The sequence below is a fragment of the Microtus ochrogaster genome, chromosome 6, assembly GCF_000317375.1.
Source record: "Microtus ochrogaster isolate Prairie Vole_2 chromosome 6, MicOch1.0, whole genome shotgun sequence".
NCBI lineage: Eukaryota > Metazoa > Chordata > Mammalia > Rodentia > Cricetidae > Microtus > Microtus ochrogaster.
Window position 1 is genome coordinate 60839958 of NC_022013.1, and position 9476 is coordinate 60849433.

The 9476-nt window shown below is 37.3% G+C and overlaps 1 protein-coding gene and 1 pseudogene across 1 annotated transcript in view; one reads left to right on the forward strand and one right to left on the reverse strand.

Moving 5' to 3' along the window:
- The window catches only part of Ankrd28 (ankyrin repeat domain 28), a 144705-nt gene that overhangs the window by 101993 nt on the left and 33236 nt on the right, over positions 1 to 9476 (reverse strand). The gene's annotated exons all lie outside the window — the stretch shown is intronic.
- LOC101995822 lies at positions 8880 to 9369 on the forward strand (annotated as a pseudogene).

Below are 9476 nucleotides of genomic sequence, written 5' to 3' on the forward strand. Positions count from 1 at the left end.
TTATTTATTTATTTAGGTTTTTTGAGGCAGGGTTTCTCTGTGGTTTTGGAGCCTGTCCTGGAACTAGCTCTGTAGACCTGGCTGATTTCGAACTCAGAGATCCGCCTGCCTCTGCCTCCCGAGTGCTGGGATTGAAGGCTTGCGCCATCAATACATTTTTAAAAGTGAGAAGAAAGGCTAGGTGGTGGTGATGCACGCCTTTAATCCCAGCACTTGGGAGACAGAAGCCGACTGATCTCTGTGAGTTCAAGGCCAGCCTGGTCTACAGGACAGGATCCAAAACTTAAAAAAAAAAAAAGTGAGAAGAAACTAGCCACAGCTACATGGTAACACTGTCTCAAAGGGGGTGGTAGTGGTAAGGAGTGGGGGAGAGAAATAAAGTATGAAGGAAAAGAGAGCACTTCCTAGCATGTGCCTATCAGCATCGCAAAAAAACAAAACAGTGGTCATTTGGAATGTCATCTAGACTTTCTTAAAAGGGGGCCACGTAAAGAGACACCAGCAGCCATGTATCTCATACATCAGGACTGTTAAAGAGAACATGGATCTTGAACGTAATCATATTCAGTCCAGTTTAACATACCGAATAGTCTATTCATCACAGGGTAACAAACAGCTTTCCATTCTAACTTAACATAAAACCAAAGACAACTTAAATACAACTCCAGTAAGGGTACTTTTTTCTGTTCTGAAGGAATACTGTATTGAGTAATATCAAGCAGCATTACTGTTTTGAGAGCATAAAGACATCTAACAAAAAGATAGCAACTGCAGCCTAGTGACTATAAAGCAACAATTATTAAACCATGGTTTCTTCCTTTACTGACTTTAATGTTTCCACTTCAAATGTGAAGCCCAACAAACAGCAAACATATCAAATTCAAATGTCTTTCTAGTGCTCCCCAATCTAATGCTTTTCCTCTGCAGTCTAAGAGATTTTTATAAAACTACTTTCACTAAAACCACAGGAGACATTCACCTAATGATTACTGTGGCTGATAATTATTAAAGTATGTATTACATTTAATAGTTAAGAGAATGAGAAGAGTAACAGACAGCCGGGAAACAGGATGCAAGTGTTTACTGGTTTTACAGGAGAAAATAAAACAATCTGCAGCATGCTCATTATCTTCGGCTATTTACTATTTTCTTCCCCAAGCTATAAAAAGAACATTAAGTAAGATCTATCTAGGAAGAGGCACCTATCAAATTCTCTCACCAATACAGAGCTTACTACTATACACTAGCTGCCTCCAACTGGGGCTGGCATTAAGTATTAAGTCACATGTAATTATGTGTATGGTTAAGTTATATGTGTGGCAAGGTTAAGTTTTAAGGAGGATAAGTAGTGCAAAAAAAAAACCAATGACAATACTACACAGGAATACTAGGATATAACATGAATTTCCATATTATTTTCCTCTAGTGAAAGCAGTAGTTCCAATCACAGGTCAGTGAAAGCAAACAGACAAAATGAAGGGACTATGTGCTTTAAGAAAAGTTATTAAATGATAGAAAGTTTACTTTGATTTTTACTAATTCAGAATTTAGTTTTTATCCTCCTATCAATAAAACTAATTTGTGTAGGATATGTTTTTTATTCCTGTTATTTTTTTGAGACAAAGTTTTTCTATGGAGTCCAGGATGATCTCAAACTCAATCCTCCTGCCTCCAACTTACAACTCTGAGAATTACAGATGTATACATGTCATATTTATATGAAACATATATCATATATACATGCACTTTTAAAGACTACCTCTATATAAAAGTTAAACCTTATTGGATTCTTGAAGAAACACGAAGTATGGTGCTTTTTTTTCAGAACTAGTGGCAATAAATTATCCTCTTAAATCTTAAAATACACACACACACAGCAAAAACCCTGTCCAAATATATTTTCTGACATATCCAACGACTTAGCCATATTTATTTATACATGGTTTAAGAAGTTGCAGGTGATTCATAAAATATTATTTATACCTTTACATATAAAACATTAGTTTGTCTTTATCTTTCCTTTTTTTTAAATTGTGCTATGTTTTTCTCTGCTCCCCTTCCTTCCACCCGTTTTCCCCTCTACCCTCTCCCATGACCCCCACGCTCCCAATTTACTCAGGACATCTTGCCTCCTCTCCTTCCTATGTAGATCCATATATGTCTCTCGTAGGCTCCTCTTTGTTGTCTAGGTTCTCTACCGTTGTAGACTGTAGGCTGGTTTTTCTTTATGTCTAAAAGCCACTTCTGAGTGAGTACTTATTATACTTGTCTTTCTGGTTCAATATGGTTTTTCCTAGATCTATCCATTTGCCTACAAACTTCAAAATGTCGTTTTTTACTGTTGAGTAGTACTCCATTGTATAAATGTACCTCATTTCCTTTATCTATTCTTCAGTTGAGGGTCATGTACGGTGTTTCTAGGTTCTGGCTATTACAAATAATGCTGCTATGAACATAGTTGAGTACATGTCCTTGTAGTATGAAAGAGCTTCCTTTGGGTATATACCCAAAAAAATGGTATTGCTGAGTCTTGAGGTAGATTGTTTCTGAGAAATTTCTGAGAAATTTCCCTATTGATTTCCAAAGCGGCTGTACCAGTTTGCACTCCCACCAGCAATGGAGGAGTGTCCCCTTTACCCCACATCCTCTCCAGCATAAGCTGTCATTAGTGTTTTTGATCTTGGTCATTCTGAAAGGTGTAAGATGCAATCTCAAGTTGTTTTGATTAGCATTTTTCTGATGACTAAGGATGCTGAGCATTTCCTTAAGTGTCTTTCAGCCATTTTAGATTCCTCTGTTCAAAGTTTTCTGTTTAGGTCTGTACTTCATTTTTTTTATTGGATTCTGTGTTCTTTTGGTGTCCAATTCTTGTGTTCTTTGTATATTTTGGAGATCAGACTTCTGTCCGATATGGGGATGGTAAAGATCTTTTCCCATTCTGTAGGCTGTCGTTTTGTGTCATTGACCAGGTCCTTTGCTTTATAGAAGCTTTTCAGTTTCAGGAGGTCCCATTTATTAATTGTTTCTCTCAGTGTCTATGCCGCTGGGGTTCTATTTAGGAATTGGTCTCCTGTGCCAATGCATTCAAGTGTTCTTGCAACTTTCTCTTTTATGAGGTTATGTGTGGCAGGCCTTACGTTGATGTCTTTGATCCATCTGGACTTGAGTTTTGTACATTGCAATAAATATGGATTTATTTGTATTCTTCTACATGTTGATATCCATTTATACAAGCACCATTTGTTGAAGATGCTTTCTTTCTACCATTTTATATTTTTAACTTCTTTGTCAAAAATCAGGTGTTCATAAGTGTGTGAATTGATATCTGGATCTTCAATTCCATTCTTCTGGTCTTCCTGTTTGTTTTATGCCAATACCAAGCATTAATTTCTAATACATAAATTTAAGAATTTACCATGATCTATCAAAAAATTAAACACTGCTAGGTATTTTCTATATATGTTTCTAAATACTTTCAGTTATATATTTTGTTAATTTGCTTCTTCCCCACAAAACAAAATGGGGGCTTATTAAGAGTGGGTTTTAAGCCAGGTGGTGGTGGTGCATGCCTTTAATTCCAGCACTCAGAAGGCAGAGGCAGGCAGATCTCACTGAGTTCGAGGCCACCCTAGTCTACAGAGTGAGTTCCAGGATGGCCAGGGCTGTTTCACAGAGAAACCCTGTCTCAAAAATCCAAAAAAAAAAAAAGAGAAAGAATCAGTTTTAGTAGGGATTTAAGCTGGGTGTAAAGGAAGAAACACGTGGGAGAATGGGCGTGTACTTCTGGAGACAATGAATTATCCATGTCTTCACACAGTCTTCTATAACATTTTGAAAGATTACATCAAGTTATATACAAAAGTATATCAAGTTGCATGAAACCCACCTCCTAATATTAAACACATTTCTAAGAATGTTACATATTCTTATATAATAGTTTTCCTAGAATAAAATTAAGTTGCCCACTAGTTAATTTCGCAAAATTTCTTCAAAATAAGCAAAATCAGTTCTAAAAGATTAGGAAGACATAATTCTCATATGCAGTATCACTAAAGAATACGTGTAAGAATTAAGTTTCTGTAAACTAGCTTGTATTGATCATATTTCATACTACACTAGAAAAATCTTGCGTTTTTAAAAAAATATTCTTTGTCAACAGTAACTTGTTGCTAATGTCGTAATAGGCCTTTGTAAAATGCAAGAAACACAGAAATGCTCTTATCTAGCTCTGGTTCAAGAAGGTAAGCTGTGGCTTGTCAACAGCGTAAAAACAAACCCAAGTCAAAACAAAAAGATACTAACAGAAGTGGCAATGTCGCTAATTTGCCACTTGGTGGCAGCAAATACAAAAGAAAAAAATTTCAGTTCTATTTAGTTTACCAATATAAAAATATTTCTAAATCTTGTGTTTTCAACAGGAGTTTTAAATGAAAGAGGGGCTTTATTACTCTTCTTAAAACAACAACAACAATAGGTTCTGATTACGTTGTTCAATCTGCCTCAAAGTCACTCCCCCCGCCCCTTGGCTTTCTAGGGTGCTGGGATTACAGACATGTGCATCACTGCCCAGAACAACTTTAAGAGGTTTGGGGTTGTTACACAGACACAAGACCAGGCAGGTCATGCACTCTTCTCACCCTCTCCCTCAGCTCCCTTACATTAATATTACTGGCATGTGCTAGCCAACATATCCAACTTTTGTCAGTAATGACTTTAACGTTTTCAATCAAGCTCAAATTTCGGACTAAAAACAACAGCCTCCTGTAACAGCACTGACAGACACAATTTAGTCACTCCAAAAAGCATGTGACTCTTTGATGATTATTGAATACCGTGTATTAAAATAAAAAATATACAAATTACATTTTCTTACTTGAACCAAATTAGGTGGCCTAACAATCTATCACCACACTTATTCAAATTATTGCTTGTTAATAACTATTTATATAAGTGCTAAAATTACAGCAATGAACAAGATTTTTTTGGTTTCATGAATATTATATAAAATCTTTACCCAGATTTTGTTATACGGAACAGTAGTGTGAAGAATAGATTAAAAAACCCACTAGAGAGCCAGAGAGAGAGGGGGAGAGAGGAGAGAGAGGGAGGAAGAGAGACAGAGACAGAGTGTGTACCTTTCTTCCACCAGTAATTTCCAATGACAAAAATTACACAAAAAGAACAAAGTAAAGGATATGCACAACCTTCCTGTTTTGTTTGCTTTATTGTCATCCTTATCGTCTGCTGAAATATTTATTTTGAAAGGAAAAGCACCTGCTGATCTGTAACTATTCCACTTCTCAAATCCATACCCTGACCTAAATATTTTAAGTTAAAAACACCTAAAAATGTATTTAGGAGGCTAGAGAGATGGCAACAGTTAAGAACATTAGCTCCTCTTCAAAGGATCCCAGTTCAATTCTCAGAACCTACATGGTAGATTACAATTTTCTGGAACTTCAGTTCCAGGGGACCTGAAACCATCCTCTGGCCTCTATTGGGCACACCAGGCACGCAAGTAACGATGCACATACATCCGTGCAGGCAAAACAGCCCCACACATAAACTAATAATGACATATGTAGAACAGCTTCCTGCACAAAATTATCACACAGCAAAGTAAACAGAGTTTCATTTTTCAATAATGTGGTCCCAAAATGTTTTATGCATAAAACTAGGATCACAAGTGGATTCGATCTGAACCTAAATGTGGATACTCTGACAGATAAATCACGGAATCAAACACACAAGAAGATTGTAAAAGTCTCAGTCTTGAGACAGCATCTTCTTCAGGAGCACGACCACATGTATCATATGCAGTGGTGGACTTTTTCTCATGAATTAACACTTAATACTAAATTATATCTTCTTATAAGAACTGTCATAACCTCCCCCCATTTTGGGAGTACTGTTGTCTCTGCAAGATGTACAGCCTACAAACTAGTGAACAATTTCACACAGTTCAACCTAATATCCACAATATAATAAGTGTCCACAATATAAAATCCCCAGACATTTCTATTTTCCTAAATGCTCATCTCTTAAGGAAGAAAGATAAATGAACTGTAAAGAAGTGTTTTCATAGATATTTACAAATGCGCACATCTGCAAAGAAAAGAATGACTTAGATGTACTTTAGTATATCTGGAATTATAAGATATTTCAGCCTACGTTAATGTATAGAAGGAAAACTGGACTTCTATTTAATTTTATTATACTGAGAATCACATATATTTAAGGGAATGTAAAGATACCAGGGAAGTACTGATTGATTTCTAAGACAGCAAACAGGGCAGGATGTCTGATTTTTCCGCTCCTATTCAATGGAAGCCCTAGCATTGCTGTGAAAAGCAATAAAGGCATAGAGATTGGACAAGGAAGGCATAAAACTGCCTTCAATAGCAGAGAACATACTTGTCTCTATAGAAAATTACACCAAATCTACTAAAACGCTCTGAGAACTAAGTGGGGTTTTTTTTTATTAAAAATCATGTCGTTAGTTTTAGATAATACCGATGAACAAACAAATTAAAAGTATTCCAGATACCATTTGTAATGGCATTCAAATTCTGGAAAATTAAGGTAGAAACTGCACTTGCTTAGCATGGTATCAAGCAATGCAGTGTAAAACACAAACAAAGAAATATTGGTGAGAAAAAGTAAAAGACTTATTAATTAGTAAGTGAAGATAGAATGTTAGGGGATGAGAAAATATTAGTACACATTAAGAAATGGCTTTAAGCCGGGCGATGGTGGCGCACGCCTTTAATCCCAGCACTCGGGAGGCAGAGGCAGGCGGATCTCTGTGAGTTCGAGACCAGCCTGGTCTACAGAGCTAGTTCCAGGACAGGCTCCAAAGCCACAGAGAAACCCTGTCTCGAAAAACCAAAAAAAAAAAAAAATGGCTTTAAGCCAGGTGGTGGTGCACGCCTTTAACCCTAGCACTTGGGAGGCAGAGGCAGGTAGATCTCTATTGAGTTTGAGGCCAGCCTGATCTACAGAGCAAATTGCAGAATAGCCAGAGTTACACAGAGACACCCTATCTCAAAAAACTAAAACCCCCAAAAGAAAAACAGAAAGAAAGGCAGGCAGGCATAGAGAGAGATAGAGAGAGATAGAGATAGAGAGAGAGAGAGAGAGACAGAGAGACACAGAGAGACACAGAGAGACAGAGAGAAGAAATGACTAATAATAGCACATGACAATGAACATTATATTACTTTCCGTTTAACTTTTTCAAAAAGGTGGTAGTGAAATTAAAAATATGGCATAGTAAGGAACACTTAAACTCCATCCCATGGCTCCAATATTGATGGTGTAGGAGAAACCAGGGGTTGTAAACCAGACCAATGTCATGACATTGAACATTTGCAAGTAAAGCTGTTTAGGCAAAAGGGGAGAATGGGTGACACATTGCAGTTTCCATTGTAAAATGGTTTTTTCTTTCTTTAATTTGCATTTTTATTTTTAAATTTTTATTTCATGTTTTGTTTTCTTTTCAGAGGCATGATAATAAAATTCACAAAAAATCAATGAAACAAAAAGAAACAAAATAACTCTATGCCACCACAAAGCAATGAACACAGCAAAACAATCAAAATCAATTATTATCTAAGTAAAAGTTAATTGATATCTTACAAAAATCAGAAAAATGATTAATAAAGGAAGAAGCTATTGTCAGGCATGGAAGCATATGCCTTTAAACCCACTACTTGGGAGGCAGAGGCAGGTGGATATCTATGAGTTCAAGACTAGCCTGGTCTAAATAGTGAGACCCTATCTCAAAGCACACCACTCCAAAAGAAGAAAAAATAAAACAGGAAGGGAGGGAGGCTCAGGCAGGCAGGGAGAGGGAGAGAGAAGCTGCTGGATTTTAGTAAATCTGTGGTAATTTAATTTACCTATTCACCACCCACAATTTCCTCAAATGACTGCAACCTCTATGATAGCAACCTATGTTGGTGTAGTTGTTGGTACTAAATAGATCTGATGCTTGTTTTCAATTATTGGCATGAGGATACCTAAGGTTGGGTTTGGGCCTTGTTTTGGTTTCCAAGACTTGGAGACTCCTAGGGTTGAAGCAGCTTCCCAGATGGTATGTATCAAAATCATTTTGGGGTCAGTGTATACCCAGGACAAGAGATAACATTAGCAACAAGCAATAGACAAAACTAAAAGTTTGCAAAGAGGCTGAAAAAGGAGATAATTAAATGAATAAAGGCTTAAAACTTATGCATGTTGGAAACTCTAGAAGTCTCCATGAATACCCAAAGCTACAAAAAAGCTCAGTAAAAACATCTAACAAGAACCTGAACTTTGACCTTAGGTGCACCTTTTAGCTCCTATGCAAGCAGAAATGACTAAACGCTGACTGTCCTAAGACAGAGGGCTTTGCAAAGACTAGTAGAATTTTTATCTTCTGATGAGGGTTTTTAAGAAAAGTCTGTCAAATTACAGCTGAGTTAGGAGTGGGGGAAATAGAATTCAGTTATGATGCCCAATAAATACAGTCTACCAATAGAGAGAGAGAATGAATGAATGAATTTGTAGCAGCATAAATGAAGGCAGACAGAAATTATAATAATATATTCAGCTTTAATTGGGAAAAGACTTACAGAACCCAAGGTTCCAGCGGAAAACAGGAAAGCAGAAGGGAAGGGGCAGAGCACACCAGCAATATTTATTAGTAAAAAATATCCTCAGGCGACCCCGCCCTACAAGCAAGGTGATTGGCTGGCTACCCCTACATTAATTAATTAATTAATTAATTAATTAATTAAACAAGTTGTAAAAACCAGAAATAACAATCCCTAGGGGGACACTGCGCCACACATGCTCCTTCCTTTCCAGCCTCCCTCTCTGACCCTGTGGCCACCACAATGTTGATGCCTAAGAAAAATCGGATTGCCATCTATGAACTCCTTTTCTAAGAAGGAGTGATGGTTGACAAGAAAGATGTCCAACCTTCATATAATGAAGGCCATACAAGTCTCTAAAGTCTAAAGGCTACATGAAGGAACAGTTTGCCTGGAGATGTTTCTATTGGTACCTTATGAACAACAGCATCCAATATCTCCATTACTACCTCCACATACCTCGGACATAGTGTCTGTCACCGTGCACCATAGCCTTCCTGAAACTGGTAGGCCTCAGTCCAAAGGTCCAGAGAGTGAGCAACAGGCAAGGTTCACAGAGGGGAGGCAGACAAAGACGTCTACAGAAGAAGGCTGTAGGTGCTATATGACCTGATTCTGACAAGAAAGCTGAGGCTGGGCTGGCTCAGCAACTGAATTCCAGTTTATAAACTGCTTTGGTCATGGACAAGGTCAGCCATCTCAATGGAGTTGGAGATTGTATTGTGCTGAATAAATTTTAAAGAAAAAAAAAACAAACAAACAGAAGCCCCAGAGAGTCCAAAGAATTGAATTCTCAGATACATTGTATACTACACCCGTGGTTCTCAAGCTTCCTAATGT